Source organism: Lissotriton helveticus, chromosome 4_1 (genome assembly GCF_964261635.1).
Source record: "Lissotriton helveticus chromosome 4_1, aLisHel1.1, whole genome shotgun sequence".
Taxonomy (NCBI): domain Eukaryota; kingdom Metazoa; phylum Chordata; class Amphibia; order Caudata; family Salamandridae; genus Lissotriton; species Lissotriton helveticus.
Genome location: NC_136063.1, coordinates 930235971 through 930257637, shown reverse-complemented (window position 1 = coordinate 930257637; position 21667 = coordinate 930235971). Strand labels below are relative to the sequence as shown.

General features: G+C 42.9%; 1 protein-coding gene across 4 annotated transcripts in view; it reads left to right on the top strand.

Annotated features, from left to right (window-relative positions):
• The window catches only part of ARHGAP28 (Rho GTPase activating protein 28), a 1241333-nt gene that overhangs the window by 1073582 nt on the left and 146084 nt on the right, over window positions 1-21667 (top strand). The window lies entirely within an intron of this gene.

Here is a 21667-nt window from a genome sequence, read left to right as displayed (position 1 = left end):
TGGTGCTCAACTGTGTAGAACTTAAGAGTGCAACATAGACCAGAGAAGTAGTACTTCAAAGGCAGCTTGTAAAAGAGGGGAATGTTGTGTGTCTGTGATTGTGTGTGCGTGCGTGCATGATTCTTTGTGTTCATGCATGTGCATGCTTGTGTTGGTGTGCATGAATGCGCTGATGGGGCCACGTGCTATGGTTTTCTGCCTTTTTGTATCTGTGTGTGTCCGTTGGTGCCTGTTTGTGCCTGTGCACATACATTGCCAAATAAATGCAGAAATGCATGATGAATAGAGGAACTTGACTGCGGATGTCATGCCACCACTTTCAAATGTCTACCTTCAGAGAACCCTCAGAAATAAGAGTTCTCATGGATTCAATCTTAATGCAGCCCTTTCCTGTTTTACTCGTGTTTTGCATAGTAATTCTGTATGCACCTTTGTTTACCTTTGTGATGACGATAATGTCCCTCAACAGAAAATTGAGTTCTCTCAGGCAAAATTACTTACTGATTTGCTGTGATATGCATCTCACGGGCACCAAGTCATCATCATTGATCATTACCTGGTATTGCTTTGCGAAGAGTGGGGATTCTTAGCCATTAAGTGGCTTCTTAGGTCTGTCCCAGCTTACATTGTCTAGTTAATTTATTTTCCTATTACACCTAACTGCATTGATATTTGCTAAAATGTGGATGTGGAGGATCCCATTGGTGGAGGAATTTAAGAGGGAACAGAGGAGCCCTCCCAGTGCTTAATTTGAGTTGGTGGTTTCCAGTGCTCAGAACCAGCATCTGTTCATCAACACTGGTGCTTTTCAGGAGCACCAGTTAAGGACACATTAACTTACAGGGAGATTAAGTGATTTGCCCAGGTTCACAGGATGTTGGGCTGATGCCAAGACTCGAACCTGGTTCCCCAGATCCAAAGTTGATAGCTTTGGCAATTATGCCACATCCTCTCCCCTCTTTCATGGTTAGTAGTTGGTCCTGTTTTAGGCAATACTAACAGGAGAAATGGGCTGGTGCAAGCTGCCATCTGGCAAGAGCACCGGCACTTTTTTTTTATTTTTACAAATTAATCACTGACTGCCCTCCCCTTTGGATTCAAGTGTTTGTGCCCTGCGAATCAGGCAGGTTGCAAGTAAGAACATTGTGAAACAAATTGAATATCAGGGCCAAATATACGACAAGCCTGGTGAAATTTTGGAGGGGTTTAGGAAATTTTATCAAGAATTATATCAGGAGGAAGCGGCTGGAGAGCCCCCAAATATAAGCTGGTTAGACATGGGTGGTAAGCTAAAATCAGGCCAGATCGAATTACTGGAACAAGATATTACATTGTCTGAGGTATTGGAAGCTCTGCAAGATCTGGCAAGCGGAAAGGCGTCGGGCCCAGATGCTATACCGGTAGAGCTATATAAAAGTCTAAGGGAGGAAACAACACCAATGCTCTTAGATCTATTCAATGGTGTTATGAATACCGGAATAATACCTGAGTCCTGGCAAGAAACCAATATAGTAATCTTTCACAAAAAAGGGAAACCGAAGACCAACCCGAGCTCCTATAGACCAATATCATTGATTAACAGTGATAACAAGCTATATGCCAAAATCATGGCCACTCGCATGGGAAGGATCATTGCGTCTTTGGTTTCCCCCTGGCAGCATGGGTTTATCCCAGGAAGAGGAACCACAAATCATATTAGGAGAGCTATCACCTTATTTGACATCGGTGCTGCTAGGGGGGAGGAGGTCGCAATGATCCTCCTCGATGCAGAGAAGGCATTTGATCGCGTTAGATGGAGTTTTCTATGGAAGGTTATGGAGGCAAGGGGATTTGGCCCTAGATTTTGTCAAGCCATTCAGGCTATGTATTCATCACCTACGGCAAGAATTCAATCAATGGGGGAAAGATCAGATAGGATCAATATAACAAGGGGTACGAGACAGGGCTGCCCATGCTCTCCAATCTTGTTCGCGCTCTACATAGATCCTTTAATTACACAATTAATGAACAGTGCGCTTATTAAACCAGTAATATCAAATGGGTTTCATACTAAACTTCTCGCTTACGCGGATGATTTAGCAGTCATTACAAAAGATCCAGAGCTAGCTATGAGGGAGGTAGTCAACATAACCGGTCATTTTGGAGACGTGTCGGGCTACCGACTAAATGTGGATAAAACACAGGTTTTATGTTAAAAAAAAATAGCCAAGGTGGATGGAAGATATGTAGGATCTGTAGTTTACCTGGGTATAACAATAAATGCAGAACCAGGTAAAATAATTGAAGATAATTACACCCCTCTTATCAAATCTATGGAAACAGATCTAAAAAGAATGGACTCATTACAGCTGTCACTGATTGGGAGGGCTAACGTTATAAAAATGACAATGTTTCCTAAGGTGCTTTACAAATTAAGGTCAATCCCATTTAAAATTGAAGAGAAAAATATTAGGAAAATTGAGGCCATTTTCATGAAATTTTTATGGCAATACGGAAAAATAAGGCGGTCAAATAGATATATGTCATTACCACAAGATTGAGGTGGGTTGGGACTGCCAGATATTAAGAGCTATCATCTTGCATGTCTCCTCACAGACATGGCTATTTTACTCCATCCGGGGGGGGTCCAACCCTCAGGCAGGCGGTGATACCATCAATTTTTCAGCTATTGGTGGGAAGCGAAGCCGTAGGGCTTTTATTAAGGAGAACTCAGAGGAGTTATTACAAGGAAATTGGATACAAGACGCTTGAAGGTGTATGGTATATATGGAAAACTGCTAAAAAAGTTCTAGATATACCTAACATCCATCATCGTACACCACTTTGGAATTCAACACTCTTTCCAAATCTTAGTAGGGATGGAATGTGGCGTCATTGGGAGAGTCATGGTATAGTGGAGTTGGGGCAAATAATGATCAGAGATCAGTGCAGAACACTCGAAGAACTTACACAACACTATTCATTACGAGGCTATCAAGAGTTCAAATGCATACAGATTGTAAATAGAATTAAATCAATTAGGCCACGTATCACTTTGCTCGGGAAATACGAACTAATTGAGTATTTGAAGTCAGGGGGCCATAGAATTAGAGATATATATAAAATATTTAACGACGCATTAACTGACGATATTGGAAAAATTGAAACCGCATGGTCCAATAAATTGGGAGATCCCGAAGTAGACCTTGATAAGGCGTTAGCTATGGATAAGAGGTTTCTGCGCTCCTCGAATCTCAGAGCCCAACATTACAAAACCCTATTTAATTTATACTATACGCCCGAAAAATTATTCTCGTGGGGGAAAGCGATAGATAGCAATTGCCCCAGATGTGGAAATGGCACAGCAGATCTTATACACATGTTCTATGGCTGTGAAAAATTAAAAACTATTAAAATTGAAATAATACGTTTTTTAGAGGGGGTACTTGATGTCAAAATTAACCTATCCCCAACCCTGATAATAATTGGCTGTGATGTGAAATTAAATATGAGTATTGAGGCTGAAGCTTTAGTTTTTATTTCTGTAGCAGTACTTAGGATTTTAATTAGCGCAGCCTGGAAGGATACAGAAGCCCCAACTTTTCAAATGTGGTTGTGCAGAATGTTGGGGATACATAATATTGAGGAAGCATTATATGATTTAAAGGGGGCGAAGCTAAGGGATGTGGGCAAGCGACTTTGGGCTCCAGTGGCTACTTGGAGGACAGCAAAACTAACTACAAATGCATGATTTACTGGTTGTGTAGATATTTAACATCTCAATTGATTCTGTATTGTTTATTACTCTTTCTGTTTTTTCTCGCATGACGGTATAATGCTATGCTTCTATCTATGTATGTATTTATGTATCCATTTAGGAATATGTATTTACCGGTATGAACTCTCAATAAAAAAAAAAAATAAAAAAAAAAGGATTCAAGTGTTTGTGCCAATGCATAATTAGCTCTTGTGAATAAAAGTAAGACATCATTGGATTGATGCCCATCTTGATGGCAGAAGGCAGAGACTCGATCAGCCTGGGTACTTTTCCAGAGACAAAGTAGACTTTGATGATTCAGCAAATGATGGAAACGAATAGGCTGGGCAGATGGTGCGTTCTTGGTGTAACACCCTCCATGGATGTGCAGAACAAGACAGAAGTTAGGAGCCTAAACCACGCTCCTAGTGACTTCCGTTCAATGTACACAACTTTCCTGACAGATTACAGTTAAATACTTCACAGAGCCAGAATGAAGATTTCAAACAATAGTGCTTCGGGAGAGGATATTAAAAGTGGATCAGGCAAACAATTTTTAGATATTCTCTGACCCCTTCTGGTCTTAGTTTTCCAGAATAGCGGTTCCTTATTAGTTGTCCTTCTAGCATGGATGCACACCAACATTTAAATGTTCCAAAAAAGGTATGGATCCCACCCTGAGCTCTTCTTATATTACAATTTCTCTATTAAGTATGTATGACAAACAATCCTACTCCTTTTTTTGCCACTCTTACTTCTCCATGAGCTACACAAATTCACATTAGGATGTAACAGCAACGGGCATATAGATTTGGTTCTAGTTCTCCACAATATTTTATATGAAGAGAATTGTCCACTGGCAATCACCTACCTTGCTCCCTAGAAGGCTTTTCTGGCCATGTGTATGGGCATTGATGATGGCAGATAAGGTGAAAGCCACATAAATAAGAAGCTGTCTGCCTGTGTTAAAAGTAGGAAAGCACATTAGACATTGAGTAATAATACCGAAATGCTGGAAAAAAAATGTGAGTTGCACAAAGATGAGGGAGAACAATGCCACTGAAGAACATATGTACTTGGTTCTTGCTCTAGGACGGAGCTAACGTAAGGAATGAAGGGAAGCCTATGGGAGCTAAGCAATCAAAACATTGCAAACTAATGCCATGCTGTGAGTGGATTGTAAGCACACTGAATTGTAAACAATGTGTCGCAAAGCACAGCACATGTTCTGTGTACGAGATCAGAAAATGTGATTAACAAGAGGCAAGATGGCCGCTAGTGGTTTGCAGTGAGCAGTCGCATACCACTCCTCCTCCCGACCACAGAGGGATAGATGGATTGAGAGCGACTTTTACACGGCAATGAAATTGGTTTCAGGGGGCCCTGCAGTAAAGACTCCGAAGTTTAGCGAGCGGGCTGTCAGACTCTGGCAGGAGTACCCCGGTGACAGTATTAGCAGAGCAGTTTACCGTGTCGGAGCGAAGGTCACAGCCGTAGTTGAGTTGGTCTTCAGGAGCCTTTTCAAGATGCCCCTCGAGGGGTGAAAGGCAGTGAGGCTAAGGATGGTAAAGGATCGGCAAAGGCACTAGAAGGCCAGAAAGAGCCCCCCAGCAAAGAGAAAAGCAGGACGGACTCGAAGACACTAGCTGGTGCAAGCATGCAGAAGGGAGCTGCATGGAAGAAATCAGCTGGGAAAAAAGTTGCAATGGACTCGATGCCCACTCCGGGGGGGCCTCAGAGACGGCACTCCCCAGCAGGGTATCCCGGCAAAGAGCAAACTTAAGGAAAACAATTTGCGGCAGTCTACGATGATAGAGAGATTTGCAGGCTTACCTGTGGGGTGCGGAGAGGTTGTTGCCAGGAGTCGGAAGAACGGAGGCTCTGGCGGTTCCGGCGGCCTGAACGCCCTCGTGGACGCTGGTGCATCTGTTGCTAGGCAACCAGCGCAAGGGAGAGCGCCAATTCCAGAGCAGGATCTGGAGCAGCCATCGATGCGAACACAGGATGACAAGACCGAGGCAATCCTGGCGACCTGTGGATCGAATGCGGAGGTGAGCGAGAAAGAGGCGAGCGAGCTGACAGGCGGTGGAGGCGGGGGGGCTGCTCAGGGCCCCTCCGCTGGGGAGAATCTCGTCGGAAGTGCAGACGAGGAACTATCTGCAGGCGAGCCAGGGGTCGAGGGGCCCGAGGGAGAACTTAAGAAAGCCGAGGCAGAGGATGCATGGGGGAACTGCCCGAGTGCGGTGGGCTGGTCGGATATTACTGATGGAATGTCTAAATTGGGGCGTGACACACTGAGTGAAGCTGGAGTTGGCAGTTGCGCTACCTCGCCAGATAGATTTTTTTCTGTCAACGAGGACGACCAGTCCCAGACCACGGATACAGATGAGGGTAGCTCTGATGAGCTTACGGGCACAGGGAGCCGTTCCTCAGCACATAAGTGCACGCAAAAAAAGAAACGCTTGCATAAAAGGAACCCCTCCCCCGCAGGCAGCCCCTCGAAAAAACTAGATTGGTACTATTCTGCCACCTCATTAACCTACGTTGAGCAAGAGGGCTCTACTTTTCTTTCTGGTGGGCAGGTCTCTCCCGATATTCCACCTCAGACAGTCTTAATGGATTTACTATTTAGTACACTAAAAACCATGCAAAGTGAGGCTAGGACGGAGAGTCGCAGGGCACGACGAGAGTCAAGGAAAATACAAAACACATTAAGGAAAATGAACAAACGATATGATGAGGTGGTAGAGAGGGTTATCCATGTGGAGGAGAGAACTGGAAAATTGGAGGACGACCTTAACAGCTTCAAGTCTTTTAAAAATGTGCATCAGAAAATGGCTGAGGATGTAAATTGGAAGCTGGAAGATTATGAAAATCGGCAACGCCGTAACAACATTAGGCTGCTGGGGGTGGCGGAGGGGCTGGAGGGGGAAGACGCTAGACTTTTTGTGGTAAATTTATTAAAGGGGGCCCTCCCAGAGTTATCATCTTGGCAGTGGGAGACAGAGATCCAGAGGGCACACCGATTCCCATTCTCAATTAAAAGAGGACAGACAGGAACCCAAGAGGGGAGACCCAGAGCGACAGCTAATCCTGGAAAAGGCAAAGCCAGAGGCAAAGCGGGTATTCAATAATGTCACATTTTTTGCTAGGCCCGACTTTTGCCACGTTACGGTCGAGCGTAGGTGGGGACTTAGACAACTTATCGCCCCCATCCAGGCCCTGGGATCAGAGGCTTACCTATTGTATCCAGCCAAGCTGAAAGTTATCACTAAGGGCCATACTAGAATGTTTTTTTCAGAGATTAAGGCTAAGGAATATAGGGTGGAGGTTTTGGGGCGTAGGGAAAAGTGATGCTCATTGGGCTTATGCAACAGGACATAATGCTTGGTAAACTTGGTCAGATGTTGGAATCAGTAAGAAGGTTTACCTTCTCAAATTTCGGTTGCTTCTTTTTTTTTGGTAGAGGAACTTTTTCTGTGGGGAGGGAGGGGGAGGCGACAGCTGCATTCTAAGCGACCACATATAGGTCATCAGTGACCTATTTGCCTGTAGGGGGTGGGAGGGGGAGGGGGCTGGGCTAGAGAGTGGGGGGGGTAGGGTAGGGGAGGGGGGTGGAGAAACGGGGCACATCCAGCACACGCATAAGCACACTTCTAAGAATCAGCAATTAAGTATCGTTTACATTGCACAGTCGGCTGGAGAAGTTGAACAACCTTTTGATGTATTTTAATGACCTGCCGAATTGTGACAGTGAATGTTTGTGGTTTAAATGATAGACAGAAAAGGCTGCGGGTGTCGGCTTTGCTGAAATCTGTGAATCCTGATGTCGTATGCTTACAGGAAATGCATATTGAGGGAGGGAAGGGGTATTTGCTTGGACAGTTAGGATTCTCTGTCTTAGCTCATACAAAACAGGGGTCAAAGACTCGAGGAGTAGCGATATTGGGGAAAAGAAGGGAGTGTATAGTGCATAGGAAGACAGAGGATGTATGGGGGAGGTGGGTTATAATGGAAATAGGCTTCAAGGGAGAGAGATTTACGCTGGTTTCAGTATACGGGTCTACAGGGGATGACCCGGATATATTTGAATTCCTGGATTTAGAACTAGCAAGGTGGCCGGAGCCGCAGATATGCTGTGGGGACTTCAACATCAACAGTCTTTCTCGAGTGGAGATCCAGAATAGGCAGGGGTACATTGGGAGGAAAAGGAGAATGCATAGAGCTGTGTCTGATATGGCACAGCATAATGCATTGATAGATCTTTGGGCTAACCTCCACCCCCAGTTGGATGGCACTACCTTTTTTTCAGCTCCACATAGAGTTACGGTAAGACTGGATTATTTCCTGATAACTAACTCTCTACTCCCACGATCTCAAATTAAGAAACTACCCCGTATAGTATCGGATCACAACCCTTTAATCCTATTAATTAATTTAAAAGGGGGAATCATTAAACCGGATGTATGACGGTACAACGCGTACCGTCACAACGCATCCCTTTACCACGCATCCCTTACAACGCAAGTCATTACCACGACTTGCGTTGGGGGTGCGGATTTCGAATTGTTTAATTTACTATTCTAACACCAGTCCCCGTGGACCCTAGGGAAGGTGTTGGGATAGTAAATTAACTATTTTAAATCCTTTAGCGCCCTCCAGCGCAAGTCGTGGTAACGACTTGCGTTGTAAGGGATGCGTGCTAAAGGTACTGCGTTGTGAAAACATCGTGGTAAACGATGTTTACCCATTAAACCATACTGTTGGACGTTTGAGAGGGCCCTCCTTAAAGATATTGGGTACTGCGGCCATATGGACAATTTGATAAGGGAATTTTGGCGGAATAACAGGGGGAGCACGTCCTCAGGCAATGCCTGGGACGCGTTTAAAGCAGGAATTCGTGGAGAAACACTGAGCTACTCACTCCATTAGCAGAAAATAGAGAGGGCAAGAATGGATGAAGTAGTCATCGCTCTATTGGAGGCGGAGGAAGAACTGGGCCGGTTAATACAACTGGGTAGCCCTCTGGAAAAGCAGCTGCTGGAAATTGTGGCGCTAAAGGCGGAAGCAATAGAAAATATAGCCAGCAAGACGGCGGCCAAATACCTGGCTAAGAAGGAGCAAGCATTTGAGCTGAGCGAAAGGGTCGGGCATATTTTGGCAGTGCGGTCAAGACAAAAGGCAGCGGCTGGCGATATAAAGAGCATTATGGATGAGCAGGGGGGCTTGACATCGGACCCCAATGGAGTCAGAGAGGTATTTAGAAGGTTCTATTCGGATTTGCACTATGCGGAGGGGGGAGGAGGTAATAACGACATTAGGGAATATCTAGAGCATTCTGAAGCCACAGATTTACCAGACGAAGAGAAAGCTAGGCTAGATTCCATAATTACTCTAGAAGAAGTGGCCGCTGCACTGGTGGATCTCCCAATAGCAAAATCCGCTGGACCAGATCAGATCCCGATCGAATTTTATAAGAAATTCCAGGAAGCTCTCGGTGCAGAGATGCTCGATACAATTATCCAAGCTCAGCGGGGGCTTTCGATACCAGACTCTTGGGGAGGGGCGGAAGTGATAGTGATATTGAAGAAGGGTAAGCCGTCTACAGCCCCCGGGTCTTATAGGCCTATAACGCTAATGAACTCAGATGCCAAGCTGTTTTCTAAAATTCTAGCAACAAGATTAGCTAAAATAATTGAGAATATGGTCAGCTCGGTGCAGCATGGGTTTATCCCGGGGAAGGGAACTACTGAGCACATCAGGCAGGTCATTACCTCGTATGATGCCGGGGAGCTCCCAGGAGACCCTGTTGCAGCCCTATTTCTCGACGCGGAGAAGGCGTTCGATAGGGTCGCCTGGGAGTATCTTTGGGAGGTGATGAAGTGGTATGGCATTGGAGATGGATATATCAAAGCAGTGCAGGCGTTGTACAAAGCTCCAACCGCTAGGAAAACGTAGACTACGCCGAATCCTACACGCCATAGGAACAAAAGAACGATCCACTCGTACCTATGTGTGATGTGTTTTGGGAACACTGTCATTACCTTAATTGTAAAGGCGTTACGATTTGAATGTGATGCAATATTGTCACACCACCTTTTCCACGTCCCTCACACACTCCTCACTCCCTTTCCCTTCCTCACTGAGAGCACCATTTGTGTAATGATTTTATAAATTACATTGATGATACGCAGATGACTTATAAGTAATTGTATGCAGTAACAAGTACAATGATTGCACCTGTACATGGAATAAATACAATTCGTCTTTGAATACTGCATACTTCACCCTCATTGCGCCAAGCATATATATTGTGAAATATAATTGTGGTGTGTATAAATATATACTAGAACAAAATAATTGTAAAGTATACCTACTCAACTCGGACCACCCGTTCTTTGTACTTGCATACTGACCCAGGTCCATGAGTTTTGAGGGCCCACCCCTTTACAACTCATACTTAGTTTAAATGGGCGGCAGATTAAAGTATTAGCATTTGCAGACGATGTTGCTATACTCACCCCCAATCCTTCATTGGCAATATGCGAAGTAGAGCAGGAGGCCCTTAGATTTGGCAGGATATCGGGCTACAGGCTTAATAGGGGCAAAACTCAAATTGTTATGAATTCCCATGCCATTTGTAACGACCCACGGGTGGTTCCTGCAGCAGTTTATTTAGGGGTGGAGATTGCTGCTGATTTAAGTACGGTTATAGAGCGAAATATGTCCCCGCTCTTGTCGAAAGTGAGCAGCGACCTTGTTAGGCTGAATAATCTTCGGCTTTCCCTGGTAGGATGTACCAATGTTATAAAGATGCTAATACTCCCCAAGTTTCTTTATTTGTTTAGGGCAATCCCCTTGTTATTTGAGGCGCACTGGTTCAATAAGATAGAGGCAATCTTGAATAAATTTATATGGGCTCATGGGAAAACCAGGAGGGCGTATAGGTTTATGACATTACCTAGGGCAAGGGGAGGGTGGGGAGTTCCCGATTTTAGATATTATTATTGGGCTTCTGTTCTGCATTATATGCAGGGACTGATTGGAGGTGGGGGGCCAGACCCTAAAATTACCGCAGCTTCAGCTATGGTGTATGCAACTATTCTTGGTCCTGGTACTGAGAATGCATTTCTTAGCTGTACTGATTCTTCCTATTTCAAACGGACAAGGTTTAAGACGATCAAGGCAGCTCACAACATCTGGTCGGCCTTTCTAAAAAAATTCGGACTTGGGAGGTTTAATAGATATACTCGGCTATATAAAAATAGATCCCTACCCCCCTCGATTTTTGCCGACGCAACCATGGCAGACTGGGTAAGAAAGGGGATAACTAAGATAGATGCTTTGTCTCCTTTTTTCCCATTCGTAAATTTCTTTAAGCTCGTAAAGTATTATTAGAATTGTTTGTTATCTCATTTTTTGTTCATATTCCGTTATGTGGTGGTTCTGTGTTATGCTGTGTGTGCATAAAAAACTTAATAAAAATATTTAAAAAAAAAAAAAGTTTCTGTTTTTCAGGCGTATTACAGTCCTTTGCCCCAGGAGGATATCAAATGCAATCATTGCAAAAGCCAATAGAGCTGGTCTTGGCAGCCATGCATTTAAAACCACATATTTTTCAAAACATATGTAATGCGCAAAAGTATTTGGCAAAAACATAAAATGTACACATTTAAAGGAGCAGCCTAAGCAATCTTTACCTGGCCTCCCTGGTACTGAACTTCACTCTTTTCTCGAGGTGTTTGCCATGTAAACAATACAACAACAAAAAAATGTGATTAACAAAATGATTTTAGACGTACATCTGTGGAAACTGTAGCAGTTGCAGAGCCCCAAGACTACTCAAGGTAACTGAAACATTTTACATGTCCTCCAAAGAGAGGAAGAGACTGACAGGAGTCACACACCAAATACCATCCACTTTAATCAAATATTTAATGACAAGCTGAGAGAAAAGATGAAAATGTGTATGTTTTTTGAAAACTTTGTATGCAGAGATCCACAAATAGCAGTTAGTGGAGGACAAACGCCAGAGTAGTACCAGCTAGGATAGGAGCATGGCCATTAATTTATATACCCCAAAGTCATGAGTTAACAGGAATTTTTTGGAGAGAAAAACGTTGGAAGCTGGTGCCTTGGGATTTCTTGTGCTTTAAATACCATTAACCGTCCAGCTCTCAAGCCACTTTAAGTCCTGAAAACGAGTGAAGTATTTACAGCACCTAGTAAAGTGCATATACTGTTGGGTGTGGGATTTACTGATCTTGGGCAGAAGTTCAATTATGCCAGATTAATTTTTGTCATTTCAGTAATTCTGTGTTACTCATTGAGGTGAAGTTACCAATAATTATGCAATTACTCCTGCTCTGTAATTCAGAGTAATTAAGGGAATAAAATCCTAGTGTCTAGCACATTTACCAAGTGCGAGCAGCTGCTCATGCTCGCTATTCATGTTCTGTTGCAATTAGCACTATTTCTTAGCCCACAGTGCATCCTTGTGTCCATTTTGGACGCAACTGTGCATTTTTGTAGTAAGAAATTGCACTATACGCCAGTATAAAAATCTACCTAAAGAACACATTTGTGTTCTACTTCATTTAGCGTCATTTCTTAGCACTAAATGCAGCCTCGATATTATTGTTTTGTTGCATTTAGAACTATTTCTGAGAGCAACATGCATCCATGCATTTAAGATGCAAAGGGGCATTTGCTAAATGCTGGTATCAAGCTGGGGTAAAATCCTACCCAAAGAGCACATTTAGTGAGTGTGAGCGGCAGCTCACCCTTGCTGTTTGTGTTCTGTTGTAATTATCTCTATTTCTTAGCTCCAAATGCATCTTCACATCCATTTTGAATGTGAGGGGGTGTTTTTGTGCTAAGAAATAGCTCTAAATGCAAAGTTACTTTTCTCGCATAATTGAAACATAATCTTGAGTAATTCTTCGGTAATTCCGCTTGATTATGTTACATTAAATTATGCGAGTTACACCACTTACTTGCAATTCTGAGTTTTCCTAGTGAAGATAAAGAATTACATAGTGAGTTTTCATTCGGTAAAATTCAGCAGATTAGACCTACCAAAATTCACCATAGGAAAATAGTGGAGATGTGGTGATAACTGCAAGTCTTGGAATTCTGATGCCTTCACAAAAATGGGTTCTCTCATTTATCAGAATTTCGTAGCCCATTTAGAATTGGGCTTCAGTCAGCATTAGACATGTTCGATGTCGGATACAGATGACAGTCTGCAATAAAACGAAACGTTATCCATGCACTAGTTTACTGGGACATCCATCTCAGCCATTGGAGTTCCCATTGGTTCCAAGTGCATATACAAATGTAAAGGTGTCAAGATTGACCCATGGGGAAACACCACAGGACATTAGAACAAAGTGAATAGTCGATATGGCACACATCCCTGTGCGCCATGCCTACAACCCACTGCCCTGACATAGGCCAGCCACCCCTCTAGCTGGGTGCACTATGCCAGTGGTGAGGGTACAGGACGAGGTGCCAAGCCTCCTCTCCCAGGATGGGCAGGGTCCATGATGGGGAAGCTTTAAAGGCTTGCCGCCTTTGTGAGCTTCCTCAGGCCTTTGCTGCTTCCAGCAACTGTCTCTCACTGTTTCTGACCCTCACTTTGGGTGGGAGAATCAGTGCGAAAACCAAGTGAGGAAGGGAGGTGTGCCCACCTTTGTCAACCCCACCCCTCAGGTGGGAGAGGCGAGGTGAAGCACAACTCTCAGTCCATGTCATCTTGCAGATGGAGGACCCAGCCAACCAGAGTGAGGCATAAGCCCCCTCCCACTGGAGAGTGGCCTAATAGGGGGTGTACCCACCCCAAGGAAGGGTCCAAACATTTTACTTACCTGTAAATACCCCAAATCTAGTATGTAGGGGCACCCCTGAACCTTGCCTCCTCAGACAAGAACCGACCAAGAAGAAAAGAAGAAGGATCGAAGAAGCTGTGCTGATGCTAAGAAGAGGAGGACACCCACTTGCTTGGCCCCAGCCCTATCGGCCTGTCCCATCTCGAACCTGCATCAAGTGAAATCCAGGTGTGTTCTGCAGCCAGCAGCATCAAGAAACCGAAAGATTTTGTCTCCCGTGAGCACCAGATTTGCTCACCAAACAGTCTCTGGCCCAACCCAAAAATCCCAAGTCTACACCACTCTGCACCAGATGCCTATGGCCCGAGTTCGAGTGGCCCAACACCAACAGGAGGTCTACCCGGCAATCCTGACCTGAGATCTGGTGGTCTCTGATCTGCCTCAACACTTCAAATGATGCCTGCAGTCTCTTTCTGGAGGACCCCCACAACTGCAACTGGAGCTGGTTAGAAAACCCAATGCCTAAAGACACCCCAGCACCTGACGCCTCACTGCCTTTGGTGGCCCAACCGACGGTGTCTCAGCATCCCCAGGCATCCCAACTTACCTCTCCAACCGGTGGTCACCTCCAGAAGATCTGTGTCCCGAGCCTGCAGTCTTTGTTGCAACCAGAGAATCTTGCATTGCAAACAACACGGCACCGGTTGCCAAAACAGTACCCTGCACCCAGCCACCCCTGCGCCGCTGCAGGTGTACTTTGGTCGATAACTCGGATCACCCTTTACCCTGAGCCTAAACCTGGAGCTTTGCTCCCACAACCTTAGGGCCTGCTCGTGAGCAGCCACCAACCGGAGGCCCCCTGCTCCCCATTGGATAACATTGGGCCTCAGCACTCTGCACCCGGCTTCACTAGTGTCGCTGAGGGTGTTTCAAGAGTGCATCCTTGACCCTGAAGGACCCCTGGTCTTAACCGCCGAATAACAACCCCCTCAAACCTGTACTGAAAATTGGTGTGGAGTTGGCTTTGTATGAGAACTTTAAAAACTGCAAATAACTAAAACTGCTTTACTTACCTTTTGTCTAGGAAATGTCCCAGTGTGATATCTAGGCATAACACCCTGAGTAGAAAAGTAATCCATAAAGTAATCTGTAAAGTAATCAAAAGTAATCTAACAGTAATTTCCACTGTATTGAAAAGATTTACAAACCTGTAACAAAGATATTTTCATTTAGCTTGCTTGTATTGTTCAACCTGCCTTGAAAAGTTCCATTTACACTTACCTGTGAGAGGCTTACTTGGTTCGATAACATAAATATAACTAAATAATATTTTTATACAAATCAAATTGGTCTGAGTTCAGTCTTTTAGTGTATGACATCATTTGCTGATTAAGTGTGTAAAACAAAATCTTCCATCTAACCTCTGATAAATCCTTACTTCTCACACACACTACCCCAAATAGAGAGTAAGGTGCTATCTACTTTTACCTCTGCCTACCTATGCGGTTTCACTGTACTCTGTGCACACTATACCTGATTTTGGTATAGTATATACAAAGCCATCTTTTCACAGTAACCCATTACCTGTGCCGAAGATCCTAGAAAATAATGATATGAAGAAAGCAAACCTATCTACTATTAGACTAAGAAGGCTCATGTATGTTTCCTTATTGTCAAGCACGCCCACAAGGAAGATTTTGTCAAAGGCAGATGAGCAATCACTAAACCCTCTTAAGCAGACACTGATAGAATGTAGTAGGTGTCATCCAGCACCTGCAAGTCAGGATCACTTTCTGCGTTCATTAATTTAGTATTGAATACTTAGTTTTAAGTGCATAACTATAAGGGCTTGTATTAATATATGTACACTTTAGAGAAGGCATGTCCCGTAGAGTCAGATCTGTGCAAGATTTTGAGGATAACTTGATAATAGTAATGCTTTCATTTAAATTCACTGAGCCTGGTTCACAAATAATTCACTTTGAGAACATTTTACTTCCTTATTGTAGTTCCTGATTTCAAAAGTCATAGTAAAATCTTTGTGAATCAGGTCCACTGTATGTACATTTATCTTTAACGGGTATCCTTCAAACCTGTCTTTCCTTTTCTTATATTGGAAACACCCGTTTTTTTGTACTGACAGATCTGCAGAAGAAACAATGCTTCTTGTCAGTTATGTTTCAGCTGTCAGAAAGATTTGAAGTTATGAGATGCAGATTGGTTTATCAGCCTCAAGGTAAAATCTTTAAATTATAATCCTTTCAAAGTGAATTCTGCATATTGCAGTGAGTTTTGCAAACAAAGTCCCTGATTATGTATCAGGCGATGTGGAATTATGTATGATAGTAATCTCCACCTGACTCTGAGTTGGCAGATTGTCCCACAAGCTGTTTTTAGGTCGAGCCTGGGCAGCGCATGCACTGCTCTGCAAGGCATGCTGTATTAGAGTATGAACTTGAAGCTCTGCCCACTCTCCGCCCGTATTTTTCATTGGCTTGTGTCTTTGTCCTTTGTAAATGCTGATTCGGTAACCGGCTTGTTAGTCCCTCCTTAGTATTGCCGTGTGTTCATTTGTATCCTCCCATGAGGACTGGCACTTTTACTTCTGTTGATACATGGGCTGTGTTATTTAGTCTGTAAGCACTATTTTCAATAGTGAGTTTTGTCCTACTTCAGGCACAACGTGCGTTTCAGCAATATACAGCGCGCCATGTGCGCTTGCACTATCCAAGCAGCCGGGACAATGGCGACCGCTTCTTTGCAATGGCGGATGCTTCTGTGCAATGCAATGGTTCTTGCATTTAGGAGAGTTTGAGCTATTGGCATTGTAAATGACAACAGCTTAAACTCTCGCAAATGCAAGACCTATTACTTTGCAAACATTTTTATGGGGCTTTGTTTCCAAGCACCCCATGCCGCGCTTGCATTTAATAGAGGTTAAGCCCCTTTGCTTAGATGAGCTGCGTCTAAAGAAAGGGGCGCAGCAGCAATTAAAATGAAAGTGTTGTTTGGGGCACTTTTACCCCCAAAAAATAGTTTTTCCAACAAATGCTTTTTGGTAAGAACGCCCCATGCACTTTCACTTTAATGGCAGCTGCGCCCCTTTCTTTAGATGCGGCCTGTCTAAAGAAAGGGGCGTGACCTCTATTCACATGCAAGCGCGGCATGGGGTGATTGGAAAAAACTATATTTGCAATTCAATAGGTCTGGCATTTGCGAGAATTTAAGCTATTGACATTTACAATGCCAATTGCTCAAAGTCTCGTAAATGTGAGACCTATTGCATTGCAAATGCGTGTTTCTTGGTGCTGTAGCTTCAGAGCACATTATTTTGGCCGCTTATTTTGACCATAAACATTGCCTGGGGCTTTAGCTGCAGCAGCAGCCAACATCTTGGTTCTATTCTTTTTTTCCTGACAGGGTGTTGCATACAATGCTTCCCATGCCAAAACTGTCTTTTCTTTTCCCTACTCCTTGCCCCCTCCCTCTGTCCCACCCCGTACAGAGGCTGCGGCATACATTTATCACAAGTTCAGAGCAGGTTGGAAACGTACTTGTTAAACTCCTAGAATGTGGAAATTCTATATGGTTTTATGATTGAAAAAATTGTTTCACCCACATTTAAAGCAGGCTAATGGTAAATTTGCAGGCAAATTTACTGTTCCCACGGTACTGGACAGAGCAGTGCAGACTCATATTTACCAAATTTGGCCTGCTACTGCAGTCTTGCAGCCAAACGTACATCTTTGCAGAATAGTGCAAAAGTGTGCGCGCGATGTCTAGCATAGGATTTGTCCTGAAAGGATTGTATACAAGTGTAGGCTTAGCCAAACTTAAAAAACATTTTACACATTGGTTGTGCAGGACCCATTATGTGTGAAATGTTCAGATTAGTCCAGACGTATGTTCAACTGGTGGCAAAATACTGCTTGCAATTTCCGTCTAGTATTTCTACGACCCGTGTGGGAATTTGTGGTGCGACCTACGTACTAATAGATTTATTCGTAAATTACTGATTCAGAGTGGGGAGCAACTCGACCTACAGCATGAAAATTGATGAGATAGGTTGCAAATGTTGTTTCACTGGGAATCGCAGCCATCACAGGGGTGGCGACCTGCTGAGTTCAGCAGATCACTATGTCTGTGAATGCTTTTAAATAAAGCAATTTGTTTCTCTAAATGCAACCTGGTTTCCATAAAGAAAAGCCAGATGCATTTTAAGAAAAAAATAAAAAGTGTACCTTTTAAGTTTTTTTAAAATAGGCTCTGGTCCTTTGGACCACTGCCTACTCTAAAAAATATTATTTTCAATACTCAAAAAGTAGAAGGGGTCCCTTGAGGACCTCTTTCAGCTTGCGAAAGGGTTAACACCTCCGTTGAAGTGTAAGTCAAATATTAAGGTTTATGTGACTGCATTTTGGTTGCAAAATATTTATATATATGCGAATGGTATATGGAAGGGACTACCGAGTACTAGGTCGCAAAACCAACTTGTGATTCGGTATTGTGTTACCGAATCGAAAGTTAGGATTGATACATTAAAGAAAGCCTTTTTGCATTCACAAACGGCCTACTTATGCAAATTTGGCCTTTCCCGACTGCAAAAAGGCTCCATATATCTGGCCTACGATTTCTCCAGCTTTTAAGCTGTCTCAAGGACTTGTTCTTTATGCTAAATAAATCCCGGTCTGACAATTTGAGTAGCTAGGGCTTGCGTCAAAAAACAAGGGTGGTGGAGCTGCATTGACCAAATACTGCATACAGAGAGCCCTTTTCATCCAAAGTGCTATTTGCGTGAAAAAGGCAGGGCACCTTCTCAACGCAAAATAATGTTTGTACTCGAAAGAAACTACCCTAGACTTTGGACCAGATGTATGATGTCTTTTAGCATCCGCAAACGGGTCTTAGACACATGCGCACCCTAAAAAGCATGGGCCCATGTACAAACAGTATTTTGCGAGTCACAAATAAATTGCGACTCACAAAATACTGTTTTGCGACGCGCTATTAGAAAGGGGCGTTCCCTTCCGAATAGAGACCGCAAAGCTATGCACCAATGTTTTGCAACCCCAATTGTGGTTGCAAAACACTCGCAAATTAGCACTTACTTCAATGGTGGTAATGCATTTGCAAATGGGAAGGGGTCCCGAGGGGACCCATTCCAATTCAAATGCATGCAATATTATTTTTTATTAATAAATGCAGACGGTTTTTCCTTTAAGGAAAACAGGCTGCATTTAAAAAAAAAAGCTGCTTTATTTAAAAGCAGTCCCAGACATGGTGGTCTGCTGAGCCCAGCAGGCCACCATCCCTGGGAAGGCCTGTCATTCCCAATGGGCTCGCAAATTGCGAGAGGCTGATTAATATTCATGAGCCTCGCAATTTGCGACCCCATGGGGAATCACAAACTGTGTTAAACACACTGTTGTACATGCCAAATAGCGCCTCACAAATTGCGAGTCGCAATGCGACGCAACTTGCAAGGTGCTATTTGGCAGGTCGTACATCTTACCCTTAGTGTTGCTTTGTGCCACTTTGTATGACTATACAGCTGCCGAAAGTTTTGATAAATCTGCCCTTAGTCTCTTAATAAATGTCGGGAGGTACGTTAATCGCTTATAAAGCTCAACAAAACAACAACAAAAAAAGAAATGTAATTAGCAACTCAATTTTAATAGAAAAAACATGGTCATACATCCTTGGACTTTCCTGAAAATAAACGTTTGTGAGCGTACCCTAACGATTTACAGAATCGTTCAAAGGGAACTTAGTAGGTGCGCATTTGATTTCTATGACAGTTTACTCCAGTCTGTGTCTGACTCCTGCCCTCTCCTCAGTCTCACTTACATAAGCATGAGTGGCGACACAAATCTAGAAATATTTACAGCTGGTTCTTGGAAAACAGGCTTCTTGATCTTAATTAGAACCAGGATTCTGGCGAAGGAACACGCATGACTTGAGAATAGCACAAGGAGAAAGCTTTCAATCCATGACATGAGAAATGCAAAACAGAGAGCACAAAGTATGGTGTGTAGTTTCCACCCGCAAACAGTCTCTGCGGATTGGGAAACGTGCCAAATCCTTAATCCCTCTGAAAAAAGTAAGGATTTCTATGTTCTGAGCGTTTTTCAGGTCTATTTGAACCCTTGTGGAACAATCCTTTCACTCATCAGTCAATTGTTTGTAAATGTGGATATGTGGAAGGTCACTTGTGTGCTGTGATTACACACACAGACATACACACACAATTGCACACAGAAAGTGCTTCATTTGTAAAAAAAAAAAAAAAAAAAAACATAAGTTCCATTCAGGGCTCTCATTAGGAGGCCACTGCAGCTTTCACCACACATTGCCCCTGCTATGCTGCTAGCCATCTAACAATGTGACAATTCGGACTATTTCAGGGCCCCAAAGCTATAAGCATTGCTTGGGAAGCAGGCATTAGTTATTTATAATGTGTATTGAATTAGTAATTAAGTGTTGTTGTGGTCATCTCTAAAGTAGCCAGACAGTGCCACCTTGTGGCAGACTGCAACAAACGCTGGTGTTGGCATTTTAGTGCCTGTGCCGAGCACCTGAAACCACCTGCTCAAATTTAGCACTGCACAAACATATAACTTGGTGCTTTCAATGCACATAATGCAGTAGTGTAAAATCCCATATTTCACAGGGAGACAGTTCATGGTTGCTTGTGAAATACCCATTTCATGATCATAATTACAGCCCCAAACCACTCTGACAGACTTTAACATAATGTGGGCCGTGGGCTACTGGTATTATGCAACAAGATAGCGACTAAGTAATGATAGTTAGGGTGACCAGAGATAGGGAGTTTTGGGATTTTTGTCCCTTCATAACTTTGCATACGTTGGACGAATGTGGGTGAATCTTTGCAAATCTGTCGCCAATTTCATTTTGAGAGGACTGAAAGTATTGCGGGGTTTGATCAAAGGGGTGCAAAGAAAAAAGGGTGTCCCAAAACGGGCTACAAATCCAATGCATTTTCCATAGACTTATATATTTTCCATTCTACAAAAAAAGTCAGCTGGATTTTTATGAATTTTGGCAATATTACATATTCAGAGTGCAGACAATTTTGTGGGGGTACTGCAGGTAATTTGAATAAGTAAATGCTAAGTTATAAGGTTTTGCAACTTAGTTATATCTTGAAGCACAATACTAATAAAAGTAGCAAAAAGCCCAAAAATAAGCTAGACTGAATATGTAAAGTTTCAGATATATTACATGAACAACTGAAAGACCCATTTATGGTCACATGCAAATGGAAAGCTATAAACCAATACATTACAAATAGAATACATATTAATCTACATAAGTCTTCTTAGCATTCTCTCTGGCTCACAAAATAAAACTGGGTCAACAACTTTCGTATGCACCCCTGTACTACAAAAAGAAAAATGGACCCAGTAGTGAGCCACACAAACTACTATTTGAAGGGTGTGATAATTGACCTCTAGGATAAAAAACAAATAAAATATTTATAACTATAACTATGATTGCCTTTCATTCACTTTGACCTTCATATATAGCACAATCCTACTATAAGTAGCAAGGAAGCCCACAAAATAAACTAGACTGCATATGTAAAGTTTCAAAATTACTACATGAACAACTAAAACATACATTTATGGTCACATGATTGTGTAAACCAATAAACAAATACATAACAAATACAATGGATTAAAAGAAAGAAGTCACAATAAATCTGATTGCCACTCTGCAGTTATAGTTAGTATTCCCAAATATATGAATTCCTCAGATATTTGCTTCCTAATAATTTTCCACCCATTTGAAGAATCACCACAAAACTTTCCAGACCTATAGCATTATCTACATTTTGTGATGATGTATGTTTTTGTGGTGTATCTTTAAGGGGGTGCAAAGATAAAATGGGAGATCCCATTACGCGTTTTACCACTAATGCATTTTCCATATACTATTGTATTTGATGTAGCATGAAAACGGATGAATGGATTGATATGAAATTTGGCAGGATGATACTTTATGGTGCGCAAATGATCCCTCTTGGGTACTGCAGGTAAGTAGGATAAGTCTTTTTTCGATTATAAATAATTTAAAC